Source organism: Gossypium arboreum, chromosome 13 (genome assembly GCF_025698485.1).
Source record: "Gossypium arboreum isolate Shixiya-1 chromosome 13, ASM2569848v2, whole genome shotgun sequence".
In the NCBI taxonomy this organism is placed as follows: Eukaryota; Viridiplantae; Streptophyta; class Magnoliopsida; order Malvales; family Malvaceae; genus Gossypium; species Gossypium arboreum.
Window position 1 is genome coordinate 52,029,807 of NC_069082.1, and position 20,643 is coordinate 52,050,449.

The window sequence follows — 20,643 nt, forward strand, 5'->3', positions numbered from 1 at the left end:
TTAGTTCCTTTGGGTTTGACAATCCGGTCTTGCTAAAACTATGCTACTGTTCGATAGGTACACTTGCCTACATCGCGATAATAGTTAGTCTAGGTTTGATCTTCATTATAAATATTTATTACTTGTTACGAATAATGCGATCAAGTTTTTGGCGCCATTGCCGGAGAACTAAGATATTAGGAACGCTCAATTTTTATTACTTTAGCCATTTATTTTTCTTGCAATTTAATTTAATTTTTTTATTATTATTATTTATTAAGTTACTTTTTCCTTCTGTTGGCAGGTTTTTATAGTTTATGACTAGAAGAAACCCGTCGGGACCATTACTTTTTGGCTAATAAATCGATCGCACGGTTTGTAGAAATCAAAGAGAAATAAGGCGCAACTTAAGATACACAGAGAATAAGCAAGAAGACGATACTCAACCTCCAACCGAAGAGATGGCTGAAAACCAAGGTAATCAGCTACCTCCTGCAATTGCGGCTAATCAAAATCTTGCTCCACGTACTATGTATGATTATGCTAAACCTTCTCTAATAGGAACTGAATCTAGCATAGTTAGACCGGCTGTAGCTGCAAATACTTTTGAACTGAAACCTAACACAATTCAAATGATATAACAGTTTGTTCAATTTGATGGTTTGCAGGATGAAGATCCCAACGCTCACTTAGCAAACTTTCTGGAATTTTGCGATACATTTAAAATCAATGGCATTTCTGATGATGCCATTCGTCTTCGGTTATTTCCTTTTTCATTAAGGAACAAAGCTAAACAATGGTTGAACTCGTTACCACGAGGGTCAATTATTACTTGGGAACAAATGACTGAAAAATTTCTATTAAAATATTTTTCGCTGGCTAAAAAGGCTAAGTTATGTAATGATATTTCTTCCTTTGTGCAGATGGACTTAGAAACATTTTACGATGCATGGGAGAGATACAAGGAGCTATTGCGAAGGTGCCCTCACCATGGGTTACCGCTTTGGCTTTAAGTACAAACATTCCACAATGGTATGAATCCCTCGATGGTTGACGCAGCTATTGGAGGAACCATCAACAACAAAACACCTGAAGAAGCTTATGAATTCATTGAAGAAATGCCACTGAATAATTATCAGTGGCAAGTCATGAGGACTAAGCCAACAAAAATGGCTGGCATTTATAACGTCGACTCAGTTACTATGCTGTCAAATCAGGTAGAACTTCTCAATAACAAGATTGATGGTTTACTTGTTTCTACGCAGGTACATCCAGTAATGTGGTGTGACTCAAGTGGAGGAGGTGTGCATACAGAATATCAATCCTTCAATCCTACAACCGAAGAGGAACAAGTCAACTATATGGGTAACAATAACTTTAGATCTCAAAAAAACCCATACAGTAATACTTATAATGCAGGTTGGAAGAACCACCCAAATTTCTCCTGGGGTGGTCAAGGGAATCAAAAGCCAAAAAATCCTCAGGGTTTTCAACAGCCACCGTATCAACAAGAGAAGAAACCGAACCTTGAAGAGATGCTTTCTAAATTCATCTTGGTATCAGAAACCCGTTTCCAAAATACCAAGACAACACTTAAGAATCAACAAGCATCGATCCAAGGGCTCGAAACTCAGATAGGCCAGTTATCCAAACTAATCTTTGAACGACCACAAGGTAACTAACCAAGTAATATTGAACCTAACCCAAGGGAACACCTCAACGCAATTAGTACTCAAGATAAGGAAGGATTCATTGCGCTTGAGCTAGAATTGATGCAAGAAACTGTGGTGAGCAAAGGTAAAAGTGAGGTAAGTCATAACAAAATGGTGAATGAAGAATATAAACATCATATCCCATATCCTAACGCGACAAGGAAAGACCACTCAGACGAACAATTCGGTAAATTTCTTAAACTTTTGAAAAAATTACATATTAACTTACCGTTTACTGAAGCTTTGTCGCAGATGCCGAATGCAATGAAATTTTTAAAAGAGCTTTTAGTAAATAAGAGGAAGTTGGACGAAGCGTCACATGTGGAGCTAAACGCAGTCTGCTAAGCTATTCTATAGAATAAACTACCCCACAAATTGAAAGACCTAGGGAGTTTTACAATTCCTTGCTTAATTGGTAGTTTAGATATAAGTCATGCATTAGCTGATTTAGGGGCTAGTATTAACGTCATGCCTTACAAAATGTTTAAGAAACTAGGTATTGGGAAACCTAAACAAACTAAGATGAGCATTCAATTGGCAGATAAAACTATAAGATTTCCTAGGGGTATTATTGAAGATGTACTAGTAAAAGTAGATAAGTTCATATTTCCTGTTGATTTCGTTGTTCTAGACATAGAAGAGGATAATAACTGTGACAGCCCAAAATTGACCCTAGTCGGGAGGTGGTTTCGGGACCACAAAACCGAGGCATAAAAATAATTTAAAATTTATTTTGATGCCTATAATATGTGTTAATTCATGTGTGACATTTTGATGTTTCGATTTAGAGTTATAAATGTGAATTTCATTAGAAAGGACCTAGTAGTAAACTTTGAAGTATGATGGGGAAAGGTGTGATGACTAGTTGAACATGCATGCAAAAATAAGGGATTTGCATGTCAATTTCCCCCCCAACATGAAGTGGCCGGCCATGGCAAGAGTGGATGGGCAAAACATGTCATGAAACATGTTTTGTTGGTGCATTAGGTGAAATAATAAAATAAAGAGCATGGGCAAAGAAAGAAAAAAAATGGTCTCATCCATGCTTCCCCCTTGGTCTGTGAGTTGAGAGAAAGGAAAAGAAAAAATTTGGTTCATCCATTCTCATTTTCTTTGGGCTGAAAATTCTAAGAAGGAAGGAAATTTTGCTCCATTTTTAGTTTAGAAGAGATCTAGAAGGAGATTTGTCTATACTTGCATCAAGATTAAGGTATGTTGAGGTTGTGTCATGAGATTCATGCTTGTTTTGGTTGCTAACTTGATGTGCATGTTAGCCATGGTTCAAATCCTTGCTATGCCATGAAAAATGGTATTTGGCCAAGGTTGATATTGTGTTAAAGCCATTGCATGCTAAATGTGAAGCTTGTTGATGATGCATGTAATGATGGATTGACTACTCTTGAAATTTCTTTTTAGTATTCTTGAGTAGGACATTGAATTCTTTGTTTAACCATGACCGAAGTTGAAAGAGTATGGTTGTGATGTATTCGCCATGGTGCATTCATGAGCATGATTTATGCTTGTTACTTGATTGGTAAAATTTGTGTTTGGATGGGTATGAACCCCTTGAGATTGACCTTGCACCTATATGTGTATACATGTTTGCACATGATGTATTGGCATGACATATATACTATTTCAAGGTATATATTTGCTTGTGATGATGTTTCGTTATGAAGTACATGAGAGATGTGTATTGAGCTACAATATGTAATGCGTTAGTTAGTAAAATGCATGCTGTTTTGTGTGGTATTAAGTGCATAATTGGCCTCAACATGGACATGCATATTCGCCACATGAGGGGAAATTGGTGTGCATGCATTCGGTTAGAGGCAAGCATATTGATGCCTATTCTTGGCTTAGAAAATTCGGCTAAGAGGAATATTAACTAATGTGTTGAGTTCGATTCGTGATTTCGTACATATGAGACTTTGATGCCTAATGAGCATATATATTGGCTAGGTATCTTGAATTCCTCTTTCGATGCTCAAATGATAAAACCAATTTATTTGTTAAATTAAGCTCAAGAGCAAAGGGGAGCTAAATCCGATAAGGGGAAGGAAAAAGTCGTCGAATAGCCGTCGAAATCGTTCGACCACGTCCGAGGTAAGTTTTCAAGTATCGAAACTTAGATTTTGATTCGATTGAATGAAGTAATAAGCAATCGAAATTGTGCCTTTGTATGTGGCCATTGAGCCGAAATGATATTTTGCTAAGTGAATTGTGCATAAAAGTTGTGTTATGAAATTGAAACAAAGATGTGTATGAATGTTCGAGTGATATCAGGGCTAAGCTCAAGGCAATTGTGCGAGTTATGATATCGGGCTAAGCCCAAGGCAATTAGGCGAGTTATGATATCCGGGCTAAGCCCAAGGCAATTGTGCAAATTGTGATATCCGGTTAAGTCCCAAGGCCTTTGTGCGGTTACCATAACCGGGCTATGTCCCAAGGCGTTTGAACGAGTAGCTATATCCGGATAAACTCCAAGGTATGTGATTCGAGAACTTTGAACTTGCTGGAAAATTTTCAGTTAATGCACTTGTGAAATTCCCAACAACAAGGTATGTTTTGTGTGTGCTTCAGACACTATGAGTAAGTGCGTATGAATATTCGCTCTAATGATAAATGAGCTATCGGCATTAACTAGGCCGTTATTTGTGTATGAATATAAGAGTTGGGATTGTGAAGTAAGCATGTCTTTGAGAAATTGTGCATATGAATTATTGTTTAGCTACTTGAATGCTATGCTTTGGTTGTGTGTATATTATGGCTCAAACTTACTAAGCATAAATTGCTTACTCCGTTTCTTTGTTTCTCTGTTTATAGATTTTGCTCGTTAGCGATCGGATTCGGGATCATAGAAGTTGAAGTCAACCACACTATCAAAGCCCTTTTTGGTACTCCTTTAGTTGAGTTTTGGATATGGCATGTATAGGACCACCCTCGGTTGTTTTTAAGTACTTTGTGATGTATATGTGTGCGGCCATGCGAAAATGGTTCGTAAAAGTGGAGTATGGAATTTGACCATATGTGGTTTGTAATTATATTTGGTTTCATGATGTGATTATGGTTTGGAATGAGAGTGTTGGTCACATGATCAGCCATTGGAATGGCTAAATATGATCATATGTGGACCTAAGTATGACTAGACTATAGTTGGTCCATGGGAACTACAATATAGGTAAAGCCTACCTTAAAACAGAGGCTGCCAGCTGCAGTGATGTGGATGTGAAAATCACCAAAATTTGTAGGAATGGTGTTAAATAGTGAATAAATTATGTGATCGAACCTTGACGAGTCTATTTTCATATGAAAGTAACGAAACTATCATATGAACAGTATACTGAGAGATATTAAAGTTCTCGTGAGACAGGGTCAGAACGGTTTCTGGGTCCCCTGTCGCGACTTTGAAAATTTACCATAAATTATCCAGAATGAATTAGAAGTCATGCCTTATATTTCCAGATTCCTTTTTCAGTCTAGTTTCATTAGAAACAAACGGCATCAGTATTGAAACCCTGTACAGAGAGATATTCAAGTTGTAACGCGCGAAGGTCAGTGTAGTCGACCCCTGTAACATGGGTGACTTTAACTAATAAACTGTACCAATTGGCCCGACCAAAAATTCTATAAAAAAATCCAGTGATGGATATATGAGTCTAAATTTAGGAAAAATTTACGGAATCAGTTTCCGAGTTCTGTAACTCGAGATATGCTTTTTAAGGCAACAGTGACGCAGTTTTCCAGCTTGCCTGGGAATGTCAAGTTGGTCGGTGCTATAAGTGGTTTTGGCTTGTTAACCCCTAGTGTCCGACACCGGCAACGGTCTCGGGTTCGGGGTGTTACAATAACACCCCTTTGATTTTAGGGAGTCCCTTTTTAGCAACTGCTAAAAAGATTATTGATGTTGGCACAGGTGAGCTCACGCTTCGCGTAGGAGATGACACGATCACCCTTCAAGCTCGTAATTCTGGCATCACATCGATCATTAAGGTAATAGTCCACACCAATCTACTAAAACTGAAAATATGACTTTGCAAAAATTGAGCTTCAAAGAAGTTTACGAGCCATGTTCCAGCAATGATAGAGGACACACTCATGAAGAATGAAGGCTACGGATAGAGGAGCTAGACGAATGGCGAGCACACAAACTGAGAACAAATGATAAACTGAAACTACGCCAAAACAAGGCCGATACCTCTCCAAATCAACTTAAGGTTGGCGATAAAGTCTTACTAGATGCCGCAGATCCTCACATTGTCACTACCATACCGAATGAGGAAATCCCTCTTACGGTACTCAATATTTTTCCATTCGGTACGGTGGAGGTGAGTCACTCCAAGTTCGGCGCTTTTAAGGTAAACAACACCTAATTAAAACCCTATTTTGATGAGATTGATAGCAGGAATAAGGAGTATAAACTCCTCGAACCACCCTGACCATTCACTAGAGAGGTAAGTCGAGCTTAGACTATAAATAAGTGCTTCTCGGGAGGCAACCCGAGCACTAACATATTTTGATTTCTTTAGTTTTACTTTCTAACACATTAAATCATTAACTTTATCTTTGAATTGCAAAGTTTTTCAGCACACACCGCCAGACACATGGGCGTGCCTAAAGCCGTGGCCAAACAGGGGAAGAGACACGACCGTGGATACAGCCGTGTGGAAGCAAGACATGATTTCCCCAAAACAGGGATGCGATAAATCCCCATGGCCATGTGACATGGCCATGGGTGAACTTGATAGGTGAGCACGGGCGTGGGAATAGAAAAACACAGGCGTGCAAGGGGCAAGGCTCGATTCTGTTTCTTCGACATGGGGGTGTCTAAGCCGTGGACAATAATACACGGGCATGGTACCCTAACACATGGGCGTGGGAGAAGTGAACAAAGCTAGGCACGACCGTGCGACATGGCCGTGTACCACACACGCCCAAGACACATGGGCGTGGGATAGTAGCCGGGCACGACCTAAATCGAAAAATTTGAAAAACACGGGCTCACCTTCAGAGTACACGGGCGTGGCCCTAGGCCGTGTGGCCCTCCCCTATATAAACAAACCACTATTCATCTTCTTCCCCCTTTCAAAACCCTAACCCTAGCCGCTGCAACTCCACCGGCCCCTTGCCACGCCCGTGCGTCGCCTCCAACTTCTTTTTTTTTAAAGCTCAATCTCTTTCCCTTAACGTTTGCTTACTCCTTTCCCTTCTATTTTACTCATTATTAATGCTTATTATTACAATAATCTCCATTACTTTTAAACTAGTTTTCATTTTTGTTTATTACTTTATCATTTAGTTTGCAATTTTTAGGTTTTTTATTATACATTTCGAATTAAATCAAGTTGTTAGACACACTTCATATCCATGATATTACTATGCTCATTTTCATGCTATTATCATGCCAATGTCTATCATTTAAATTGCATTTCTAGGTTAGTTACCATACAATTTATGTTAAATTGAGATTAGGAAAACCTTATACCCATTACATTTCTATTCTTATTCTCATTATTATTGTGGTTGAGTTTGCTTCATATTAGTAGTCTTGGCTGAAATTTTATTTTTAAGTAATTATTCCTCCTAATATCCCCTAAAAAGTTCCAGATTTTATCACAGTTATATAGAGCTCTTAATCTCATCGTCACATAGGAATAAAACTCCACCCGGAAAGGTTCTCCATGACTGCCATGTTCTGATCGACCACGACCATAGCTACCACTAGATATAATATTCTTTTGGTGCAGGATTTATGGCCTAATGGACCTCTAAGACTGCCGGAGTATCCTCCTCCACTCTCGAACTGATTCTTCTCTAAAACTCCAGTTCGAGGATTTCATCATACAGGAAGTTTCACTTCTCTCCCTATCTTATTTTTATACTCTTTATACTCTAATATCTATCTTTGTACATTGAGGGCAATGTACATCTTAAGTGTGGGGGGTATTTATTTTATTATCAGAAAAATCCCTGAATGATCACCTTGTTCTCTTGAAAAGCTCTCATATCATATTTAGGATAAATTTTAATTGATTTATGATTTTGATTGATATATCTTGAATTAAAACATAGACATTTATGCATTGATTGTTTAAACTTTAAGACATTAGAGAATCTGTAACACCCCGAACCCGAGACCATCGCCGGTGTCGGACACGAGGGGTTAGCAAGCCAAGTTCACTTGTTTTGCCCATCCATTGGACATTTCCAGTCAGGCTGGAAAAACTGCGTCACTGTCGCCTTAAAAATCATATCTCGAGTTTCAAAACTCGGAAACTGGTTTCGTAAATTTTCCCTGAATTTAGACTCATATATCCATCCATGAATTTATTTCTAGAATTTTGGTCGGGCCAATTGGTACAGTTTATTAGTTAAAGTCACCCATGTTACAGGGATCGACTGCTCTGACCTTCGCGCGGTATAACTTGAATATCTCTCTGTAAAGGGCTTTAATGCTGGTGCCGTTTGTTTCTAATGAAACTAGACTCAAAATGGAATCTTTACATATAAGGTATGTCTCCTAATTATTTCTGGATAATTTATAGTAAATTTTAAAGTTGCAACAGGGAACCCAGAAACCGTTCTGGCCCTGTCTTACAATAGCTTTAATATCTCTTAACATGTAACTCCTATGACCATTTCGTTTCTTCCATATGAAAATAGACTCATCAATGTTCATTTACATAGCTGATTCACTATTTAATACCATTCCTACAAATTTTGGTGATTTTCACATTCACGTTACTGCAGCTGGCAGCATCTGTTTTTAAGGTAGGTCTTACCTATTTTGTAGTCTCCATGAACCAACTAGTCTTGCCTTACATAGGTCCACATATGATCATTTTAACCATGCCAATGGCTGATCATGTGACCAACATTCCCATTTCCAATTCATAGTCACATCATGTCACCATATATATATATACAAACCGCAAATAGTTTAAGTTGATACTTCACTATTACGAGCCATTTTCGCATGGCCGTACACATATACATCATAACATATTTAAACCAACAAGGGTAGTCCTATACATGCCATTTCAAGTTCAACCAAGAATTTATACCAAAATGGGGCTTGATAGTGTGGATGACTTCGACTTCAACGATCCCGAATCCGATTGCTATCGGCGAAATCTAGAAAACGAGAGCCAAAGTAGCGGAGTAAGCATTTTTATGCTTAGTAAGTCTCAAGGAATATAATCAACTCTAATTACAGCAATACATTCACATAGTTAAATGCATCATTTCATTAATGCACATTCACATAATCATACTTACTTCACCATCCCAACTCTTATGTTCATACACAAATAACGGCTTCATTAAGGCCGATAACTCGTTCCATCATAGGAGCGGATATTCACACGCTCTTACTCCTAGCGCAGCAAAGCACACACCGCACTTACCTTGTCATTGGGAAATTTCACAAGTGCATTAGCTGAAATTTTCCAGCAAGCTTATAATTTTCAAATCACATACCTTGAGTTTAACCGGATGTCGCTACTCGATCAATCGCCTTGGGACATAGCCCGTTATGGTAACCCGCACCAAGGCCTCACGGGACTTAACCCGGATATCACGATTTGCACAAATGCCTTGGTCTTAGCCGGATAGAATGACTCGCATACGAATGCCTTGAGTCTTAGCCGGATGTAGCCACTAGCACAATTGCCTTGGTCTTAACCCGGTTATAATTTCCAGCATAATTGTCTTGAGGCTTAGCCGGATATCATTCAATTTCTCATGCACACATACATCAATAATCATTGGACATACATATTTATTTTCGTTACTAAGGCTCAAACACAATTATAATCACTAACATAATCGCCTTGGGACTTAGCCCGGGTATCATTCAATACTCATACACACATAAATCAATAATCAATACATCCATATTTCATTCCACATAATTCAAGTAAGGTCACTTCTTGAGGACTTACCTCGGATGTTGTCGAACGGCTTTTACGGCTATTCGATTACTTTTTCCTTCCCTTGTCCAATTGTGGCCCTCTTAGCTCTTGAGCTAATTCAAACAAATTCAATTTATCAAAACCTCATTGTGCTAGCTTATGGCGAATATGACAAGGAATTTAAATGGTCATATGGCCACCCTTTAGCTTGAATACACAATGGTCATGCACATTTTATACTACCTCAAGCAATTCAATACAATTTATTCGAGCATCAAGGAAAAGCTAAGGCCTTCAATAGGCTACCCAAGGCCGAATATACTTGTCCATGTTGAGGCCAATTATGCACTTAATACCACACAAAACAGCATGCATTTTACTAGTTAATGCTTTGCATATTGTAGCTCAAAACTTACAATATAGCATCAAGCACTCATATGTGTGCTAGGCCAATGTGCTTACAATTTCACAATTATTCTTCAACATCTTCTTCTTTAAACAAACTTATTCATCACTTCCTTCATAACCAAAACATCATGTGCAAACATATATATACATATATGAGCATGGCGAATTTCAAGGTGTCCATAGCCATCCAAAACACAAATTTTAACTAACATGCAAGAAGCATGAACCATGCTCATGAATGCATCATGGCGAATATGACAATCATGCTCCTTTTCAACTTCAATCATGATAAAACAAAAGAAAGCTCAAAATCTTACTCAAGAGTAGACAATCCATCATTGCATGCATCATCATCAAGCTTCACACTTAGCATGCAATGGCTTTATCACCATAACAACTTTGGCCAAATACCATTTCCATGGCTTAACAAAGATTTGAGTCATGGCTAACATGCACATCAAGTTAGCAACCAAAACATGCATGAAACTCCTAACACAACCTCATACATACCTTAATCTTGATGCAAACTTAGCCAAATCTCCTTCTAGATCTCTTCCAAACCAAGCATGAAGCAAAAATCCTCCTTCTTCCTTAGTTTTGGCTCAAAGAAAGGATGAACAAAATTTTTTCTTTCCTTCTCTACAACTCACGGCAATGGGGGGATTACCACACTCACACACATTTTTTTTCATTTTTTATCACCCATACACCTTTGTTTATTATTTCACCCTAATGCACCAACAAAACATGTTTCATGACATGTTTAGCCCATCCTCCCTTGTCATGGCCGGCCACCACCTATAAAAGGGGAATTTGACATGCAAGTCCATTATTTTGCATGCATGCTTTAATTAGTCATCACACATTTCCTATCATACTTTCAAAGTTCATTACTAAGTCCTTTCTTGTGGAATTCACCCTTATAACACTAAATCAATCATCATAAAATGTCATACATGAGCACACACATATTATAGGCATCAAAATAAATTTTAATTATTTTTATGCCTCGGTTTTGTGGTCCCGAGACCACCTTCCGACTAGGGTCAATTTTGGGTGTCACAACTCTCCCCACTTAAGAAATTTTCGTCCCGAAAATCTTACCGTAAATAGGTTTGGATATCGCTCTTTCATAGAGTTCTCGGTCTCCCAAGTAGCTTCTTCTATCCCGTGCTTGAGCCATAACACTTTTACTAGCGGAACCCGCTTGTTTCACAACTCTTTCACTTCGTGATAGGATACGAATCGGTTCTTCCTCATAACTCATATTAGCTTGAATTTCAATTTCGATGGACTAATCACGTGCGATGGATCGGATCTATAGCGTCAAAGCATCGAAACGTGAAAGACATCGTGAACCTTTTCGAGTTCGGGGGCAAAATCAAACGATATGCCACTGGATCGACTCGCCGGATATCTCATATGGCCCAACGAACCTCGGGCTCAACTTGCCCTTACGGTAGAATCGAGTATCTTTTTCCAAGGCGATACCTTGAGAAACACTTTATCACCCACGATACTCGATATCCTTACGCTTCAGTCCGCGTCACGACTTCTAACGATCGGAGGCTATCTTCGACTTTCACGGATTACTTTCACTTTCTATTCAAAGATCCCTAATCAAATCCACCCGAAAATCTTGCTTTCACCGAGCTCGGTCAAAACAATGGTGTACGGCATTTACGACCGTACAAGGCCTCGTAGGGTGCCATCTTAATACTTGATTGAAAGTCGTTGTTGTAAGCGAATTCAATCAACGGCAAATACCGCTCCCATAAACCACTAAACTCGAGGACGCAACATCTTAACATATCCTCAAGTATCTGAATTATCCGCCGGATTGACCATCGGTTTGGGGGTGAAAGGCGGTCTTGAAATGCAACTTGGTACCCAAAGCTTCTTGCAACTTTTTCCAAAATCGCGAGGTAAATCTCGGATCTCTATCCGACACGATGGAAATAGGCACCCGTGTAATCTCACAACCGAGAAACGTACAATTCAGCTAATTTGTCAATTGAAAAATCCGTGCGTCACGGGGACAAAGTGGGCCGACTTAGTCAATCGATCTACCACGACCCAAACCGCATCCTTCTTACTTGCGACAATGGCGGTCCGGATACAAAGTCCATTGTGACTCGATCCCATTTCCACTCGGGTATCGTGATTGGTGAAGTAATCTCAAGGCACCGATGTTCCGCTTTCACTTGTTGACATATTAAACATCTCAAACAAAGTCGGAGATGTCTCGCTTCATACCATGCCACCAAACCGACGTTTCAAATCATTGTACATCTTCGTACTCCGGGTGGATTGCCATTCGGCTACAATGGGCTTCATTCAATTATCGAAATGAGTTCAATTCTTTGGAACACACAGACGACTTTTGAACCTCAAACAATCGTCATCATCGATTTGAAACTCGAATCCTTGTTTGGAACACACTCAAATTTCGTTTGCGACCAACTCGTCGTCGACTTTACGAGCTTCTCGAATTTGATGTATCAATAGTGGTTTGGCTTTCAATTCAGCTACTAACACACTATCGGATCGAGCAGACAAGTGCACGTTCATCGCTCGTAAGCGAATAATGATTTACGACTCAAGGCATCCGCAACCACATTCGCCTTTCCCGGTGATAGTCAATGACCAGCTCGTAATCCTTTAATACTCGAGCCAACGTCTTTGTCGCAGATTTAAGTCTCTTTGGATCATCAAATATTTGAGACTTTTGTGATCCGAGTATACATGGCACCTTTCACCAAATAAGTAATGTCACCAAATCTTTAAGGCGAATACAATGGCGGCCAATTCGAGATCATGAGTCGGATAATTTTTCTCATGTGGCTTTAATTGCCTCGACACATAGGCCACAACTCGACCTTCTTGCATTAATACGCAACCTAACCCAAGTAGAGAGGCGTCGCTATAGATGACAAGCTCTTTCTTGGGACTCGGGTTGCACTAGAATTGGGGCTTCATCAAATAAGTTTTCGATTGATCGAAACTTTTTGGCATTTCTCCGTCCATTCAACTTAACATCCTTTTGGAGTAACCGTCATCGGCGTGGCTATCGTTGAGAAGCCTTTACAAATCATCGGTAATAACCTAAAGCCCCAAAAAGCTCGAACCTCATTAATATTTCTGGAGGCTTCCAATTAAGTATGGCTGAAATTTTATTCGAATTAAACTCGAATACCCGATCTGATACCACATGACCCAAGAAGCTAACCTCTCTTAACCGAACTCACACTTGCTGAACTTAGCATATAATTGCTTATCCGTAAAATTTGCAAAGACTAACCGCAGTGTTCAAAGATGTTCGGCCTCATTTCTTGAATAGACCAAGATGTCATCAATGAACACGACTACGAATCGATCCAAATATGGTCTAAAGATCCGATTCATTAAATCCATAAATACCGCAGGGCATTAGTGAGCCCAAACGGCATCACTAGGAACTCATAGTGACCATATCTCGCTCAAGGCGGTCTTGGGTGCGTCCAATCTCGGATTCGCAATTGATAATAGCCCGATCTCAAATCTATTTTCGAGAACACTGAGGCTCCCTTTAGTTGATCGAACAAGTCATCGATACGTGGCAACGGATATTTGTTCTTTATTATCGCTTTATTAAGCTGACGATAATCGATGCACAGCCGCATGGTTCCATCCTTCTTTTTCACGAACAACACTGGCGCACCCCAAGGCGAAAAACTCGGGCGAGCAAAACCTCTATCCACCAATTCTTGCAATCGAGCTTCCAACTCCTTTAATTTCGTTGGTGCCATACGATCTGGAGCTATCGAAATTGGAGTGGTACCAGGTACCAATTCGATGCCAAATTCTATTTCCCGAACAGGTGGTAAACCCGGCAATTCTTCAGGGAAAACATCCGGGTATTCACAAACCACGGGCACAGATTCGGGTTTCTTTTCTGATTCCTTGTCATCGAGCACGTACGCAAGGTACGCTTCGCACTCTTTTCTTACATATTTTCGGCCAACATTGCGATATTACGGTGGCAACCCTTTAAGTCCGTAGACTTAACCCGAATTATCTCGTTATTCGCGCACCTCAAATCGATAGTCTTGCTTTTACAATTTACGACCGCATCGTGCATGGTCAACCCATTCAAACCAAGAATAACGTCAATTCATCGAACGGCAAAAGCATCAAGTCCGCCGGAAACAAGAACCTCTAAACACTAAGGGACTTTTCTTGCACACTTTGTTGACAAGCACGTAATGACCCAAGGGTTTGACACCGAATTACAAACTCGAGAGACTCAATAGGCAAAGTCTTCTTTGGATGCTAAGGTTTCACATATATAAGATTGAGTAGAACCGGGGTCAATCAAAGCAATCACATTAGTATTGAAAAGAGTGAAAGCACCGTAATGACATCCGGAGAGGCGGCATCCTCGGCGTGCGCGTATGGCATAAGTCCTCGCAGGAGCACGAGCCTCGGATCGATGGTAGCATCTCTAGATCCTCTCGACCGCCACGACATTGCCCATATTTCTAGGTGGCCTACCTCGGCGATGGTAGCACCCGAGTTTCCACTCGACTCACATTCTGCTCAAGCATCCTCGGGCAATCCTTCCTAAAGTGGTCGGCCGATCCACACTTATAGCGAGAGCGATCACGAAACCAACAGCTCCCGAATGCCATTTGCCACAATGTTGACACTCGCCCTCTCTCGGCGATCATTTCCACCATCAGCGATCGAAGTGACTCGTGTGGTCACAGGAGGTCGATCGCGTCCTCGTCTAGAAAAGCCCAAAGCGCCTCTAGACCGGTTCACATCATCTCGAAATCTCTTGATTGCTGTTGAAGAGACTTTCCGAGGACCTCTTCGAATTCTCCAATTCCCACATCAGCTTTTGTTTCTCCTTTCTAAGCTCTTCGACTTTACAAGCTCGCTCAACAAGTACTACGATCTCTCGTATTTCGAGAATGCCAACGAACATCCTTATATCATCATTCAGCCTATCCTCGGCGCCATACACATAATAGCTTCGGACGAAATGCATTCTCGCGTGTATCGGCTAAGCCTCACAAATTTTCGTTCATAGTCGGTAATCGACATAGAACCTTGCTTAAGATCAAGAAATTCCTTCGCTTTTGGTCGATGAATCTCTAATCGATATACTTTTTTTTTCGAACTTGGTTTGAAAGAATTCCCAAGTCACTTGCTCTCTAGGTACCACGAAGTCGAGTACTCCACCAATAGTAGGTGGAATCACGTAGCAAGAAGATGGTACACTTTAAGCACTCATCGGTGTACAAGATAGCTCATCGAGCACCCGGATAGTGTTGTCCAACCAAAATTCAGCTCGTTCGGCATCATCATCATCCGTAGCTTTAAATTCAGTGGCCCCATGTTTTCAATCCTATCGATGGGGCTTACTTGACCTTAATTGGTCGATTCATGGAGGTATTGTAGGTCTTGGGGTTGCATTTGTCGGGAATGGAGGTTGTGGGACAGCCGTGTTAGTTCGAATGTATTGATTAAACATTTCGCTTCATCACACTATAAAAGGCTTGCCTAGCCTCATCATTCGGATTGCTGGCCATAGGTTGAGAGTCCGCCGCTGTCCCTTGTGCGGGAGCAGCGCCACACTCTCCACATCATCAGCTATTGCTCGGTTGGGATCGGGATCCATTGCTATAAACAAACTCAAAGTCAAATTGTCGTAAATCACCACACTATCGATTCATCATTTAATGGCATGTATAGCTAGACCCCAAACACCTCACGGTAGTCCTAGAATCGACTAAACCGTGGCTCGATACCAATAAATTGTAACACCCGAACCCGATACCATCGCCGTGTCGGACACGAGGGGTTAGCAAGCCAAGTTCACTTGTTTTGCCCATCCATTGGACATTTCAGTCAGGCTGGAAAAACTGCGTCACTGTCGCCTTAAAATCATATCTCGAGTTTCAAAACTCGGAAACTGGTTTCGTAAATTTTCCTGAATTTAGACTCATATATCCATCCATGAATTTATTTCTAGAATTTTGGTCGGGCCAATTGGTACAGTTTATTAGTTAAAGTCACCCATGTTACAGGGATCGACTGCTCTGACCTTCGCGCGGTATAACTTGAATATCTCTCTGTAAAGGGCTTTAATGCTGGTACCGTTTGTTTCTAATGAAACTAGACTCAAAATGGAATCTTTACATATAAGGTATGTCTCCTAATTATTTCTGGATAATTTATAGTAAATTTTAAAGTTGCAACAGGGAACCCAGAAACCGTTCTGGCCCTGTCTTACAATAGCTTTAATATCTCTTAACATGTAACTCCTATGACCATTTCGTTTCTTCCATATGAAAATAGACTCATCAATGTTCATTTACATAGCTGATTCACTATTTAATACCATTCCTACAAATTTTGGTGATTTTTCACATTCACGTTACTGCAGCTGGCAGCATCTGTTTTAAGGTAGGTCTTACCTATTTTGTAGTCTCCATGAACCAACTAGTCTTGCCTTACATAGGTCCACATATGATCATTTTAACCATGCCAATGGCTGATCATGTGACCAACATTCCCATTTCCAATTCATAGTCACATCATGTCACCATATATATATATACAAACCGCAAATAGTTTAAGTTGATACTTCACTATTACGAGCCATTTTCGCATGGCCGTACACATATACATCATAACATATTTAAACCAACAAGGGTAGTCCTATACATGCCATTTCAAGTTCAACCAAGAATTTATACCAAAATGGGGGCTTGATAGTGTGGATGACTTCGACTTCAACGATCCCGAATCCGATTGCTATCGAGCGAAATCTAGAAAACTGAGAGCCAAAGTAGCGGAGTAAGCATTTTTATGCTTAGTAAGTCTCAAGGAATATAATCAACTCTAATTACAGCAATACATTCACATAGTTAAATGCATCATTTCATTAATGCACATTCACATAATCATACTTACTTCACCATCCCAACTCTTATGTTCATACACAAATAACGGCTTCATTAAGGCCGATAACTCGTTCCATCATAGGAGCGGATATTCACACGCTCTTACTCCTAGCGCATAAGCACACACCGCACTTACCTTGTCATTGGGAAATTTCACAAGTGCATTAGCTGAAATTTTCCAGCAAGCTTATAATTTTCAAATCACATACCTTCGAGTTTAACCGGATGTCGCTACTCGATCAATCGCCTTCGGGACATAGCCCGTTATGGTAACCCGCACCAAGGCCTCACGGACTTAACCCGGATATCACGATTTGCACAAATGCCTTCGGTCTTAGCCGGATAGAATGACTCGCACGAATGCCTTGGGTCTTAGCCCGGATGTAGCCACTAGCACAATTGCCTTGGTCTTAACCCGGTTATAATTTCCAGCATAATTGTCTTGAGGCTTAGCCCGATATCATTCAATTTCTCATGCACACATACATCAATAATCATTGGACATACATATTTATTTTCGTTACTAAGGCTCAAACACAATTATAATCACTAACATAATCGCCTTCGGGACTTAGCCCGGTATCATTCAATACTCATACACACATAAATCAATAATCAATACATCCATATTTCATTCCACATAATTCAAGTAAGGTCACTTCTTGAGGACTTACCTCGGATGTTGTCGAACGGCTTTTACGGCTATTCGATTACTTTTTCCTTCCCCTTGTCCAATTGTGGCCCTCTTAGCTCTTGAGCTAATTCAAACAAATTCAATTTATCAAAACCTCATTGTGCTAGCTTATGGCCGAATATGACAAGGAATTTAAATGGTCATATGGCCACCCTTTAGCTTGAATACACAATGGTCATGCACATTTTATACTACCTCAAGCAATTCAATACAATTTATTCGAGCATCAAGGAAAAGCTAAGGCCTTCAATAGGCTACCCAAGGCCGAATATACTTGTCCATGTTGAGGCCAATTATGCACTTAATACCACACAAAACAGCATGCATTTTACTAGTTAATGCTTTGCATATTGTAGCTCAAAACTTACAATATAGCATCAAGCACTCATATGTGTGCTAGGCAGAATGTGCTTACAATTTCACAATTATTCTTCAACATCTTCTTCTTTAAACAAACTTATTCATCACTTCCTTCATAACCAAAACATCATGTGCAAACATATATATACATATATGAGCATGGTCAATTTCAAGGTGTCCATAGCCATCCAAAACACAAATTTTAACTAACATGCAAGAAGCATGAACCATGCTCATGAATGCATCATGGCGAATATGACAATCATGCTCCTTTTCAACTTCAATCATGATAAAACAAAAGAAAGCTCAAAATCTTACTCAAGAGTAGACAATCCATCATTGCATGCATCATCATCAAGCTTCACACTTAGCATGCAATGGCTTTATCACCATAACAACTTTGGCCAAATACCATTTCCATGGCTTAACAAAGATTTGAGCCATGGCTAACATGCACATCAAGTTAGCAACCAAAACATGCATGAAACTCCTAACACAACCTCATACATACCTTAATCTTGATGCAAACTTAGCCAAATCTCCTTCTAGATCTCTTCCAAACCAAGCATGAAGCAAAAATCCTCATTCTTCCTTAGTTTTGGCTCAAAGAAAGGATGAACAAAATTTTTTCTTTCCTTCTCTACAACTCACGGCAATGGGGGGATTACCACACTCACACACATTTTTTTCATTTTTTATCACCCATACACCTTTGTTTATTATTTCACCCTAATGCACCAACAAAACATGTTTCATGACATGTTTAGCCCATCCTCCTTGTCATGGCCGGCCACCACCTATAAAGGGGGAATTTGACATGCAAGTCCATTATTTTGCATGCATGCTTTAATTAGTCATCACACATTTCCTATCATACTTTCAAAGTTCATTACTAAGTCCTTTCTTGTGGAATTCACCCTTATAACACTAAATCAATCATCATAAAATGTCATACATGAGCACACACATATTATAGGCATCAAAATAAATTTTTAATTATTTTTATGCCTCGGTTTTGTGGTCCCGAGACCACCTTCCGACTAGGGTCAATTTTGGGCTGTCACAGAATCAAGCATGATAAGTTGATTTTTAAGAATTTAAAATTATAGGTTATTTTCCCAAGTCTAGGTATTACTTTGAATTCGAATTCACGAGTCTAAACATCAAAAAACCATAATTTTTTGTGAGATTTTTGAGCCTTTTGAGCATCTATTAATTCTTTTATGCTCACTTTTATTATTGCTTTGAGTGAGTCAGTATTGAACTGTTATTCTAGAACTTGCTTGATTATGCATGTCGAGACCACACCATTTGATTTGATATATCAAAATGATTAAGGCACTTAGGATTAACCCACTCATGCCATCAAAAGCTTACCTCCACGATTAACCCCTAGTAAACCCCCTTGAGCCTAATAAGCCATTTCTTGTATTACCCTTAATATTAACCTTTAACCCATTATTGTTGAAACCCCCTAATTTAATCCCTATTTTTGTCGAGATTTGAGTTGAGGAAATTGCTTAGTTATGTCTTGTTTGCAATAAGTTAGTCTATGAATATTTAACTTGTTCTTAAAAAAAAAACTATGTATATATATTAGTAATTCCATATTCTGAGAAGCAGCTCTGTTGTATGCAAGTGAAGATTAACTCTTTTTCTAGTTAGGCAATCTTTCAATTCAATCTCGATTCTAACCCTTTCTTTTAGCTTGTGACCACACCCCCCTAACCAAGCCGCACTACAACCCTCTAAAGACCTTTTGATTGATGTATGATCTTAAATTATAGTGGTGGAGATTTGATTTTCATGCAAGCCTATGGTAATGACTTTTCATTATTGACTATTGAGTGCTTCATTTATTGTCCTTAAACACCTCGAGTGATTTGAGTGAATCTTTAGTAAGGATGTGAAACTCTGTGATATTCTGAATCAAAGGTAATTACTTAGATGTGGAGAGACACCTATGTTTGCATGATTAAATACTCAACTTGGAATGTTTGAAACTTTTATGTTCTTTCAGTTGAATTCTCAATGTATGATTACCTATGGATTATTTTGAGATATTATCGATAAGAATTATAAGATAAGGAGAATTTATTTTGATTATGAGTTGAGGATTTTGCTTGAGGACAAGCAAATGCTTAAGTGTGGGGGTATTTGATAAATCGTAAATTATACATATTTTTAGCCCATGTTTAATGCATTTTATGGATGATTTCTCATTAGAATTGGTAAATTTGATGCTCCTAATGCTTTAATTTCATGTTTTATACTTAGGAGAGCATAGGAGAGTGAAAGAAACGAGAAACGGGCCAAAAACGGAGAAAATAGGCCAAAGTACAAAATCAACATGGCCTAGACCTCCTCACACGGGCAGACCACACGACCGTGCCAATTTGGCAGGCTCGAGCACGGCCTGAAGTAATCGAACACGGGCGTGTGCCACGAGCGTGTCCCTGCTGAGCCCAAGTTGAGTCCAATTCGAAAAAGGCTAATTTTGAGGGCTTTTAGGCATTCCAAAGCCTATAAATACAACCTAGAGGAGGAAGAAAAGGGAGACAGAGAAGGGGAAGTAAGGAATTACTCCAAGGAAGCTGATTGATCCATCTCAGAAGTCGGATTCC

The 20,643-nt window shown here is 39.6% G+C and overlaps 1 non-coding gene across 1 annotated transcript; it reads right to left on the reverse strand.

Moving 5' to 3' along the window:
• Positions 1 to 869: 869 nt before the first annotated feature.
• LOC128287118 (small nucleolar RNA R71) lies at positions 870 to 976 on the reverse strand. Its single transcript, XR_008277815.1, has one exon. It is a non-coding gene; the product is annotated as a small nucleolar RNA R71 (small nucleolar RNA).
• Positions 977 to 20,643: the final 19,667 nt, after the last annotated feature.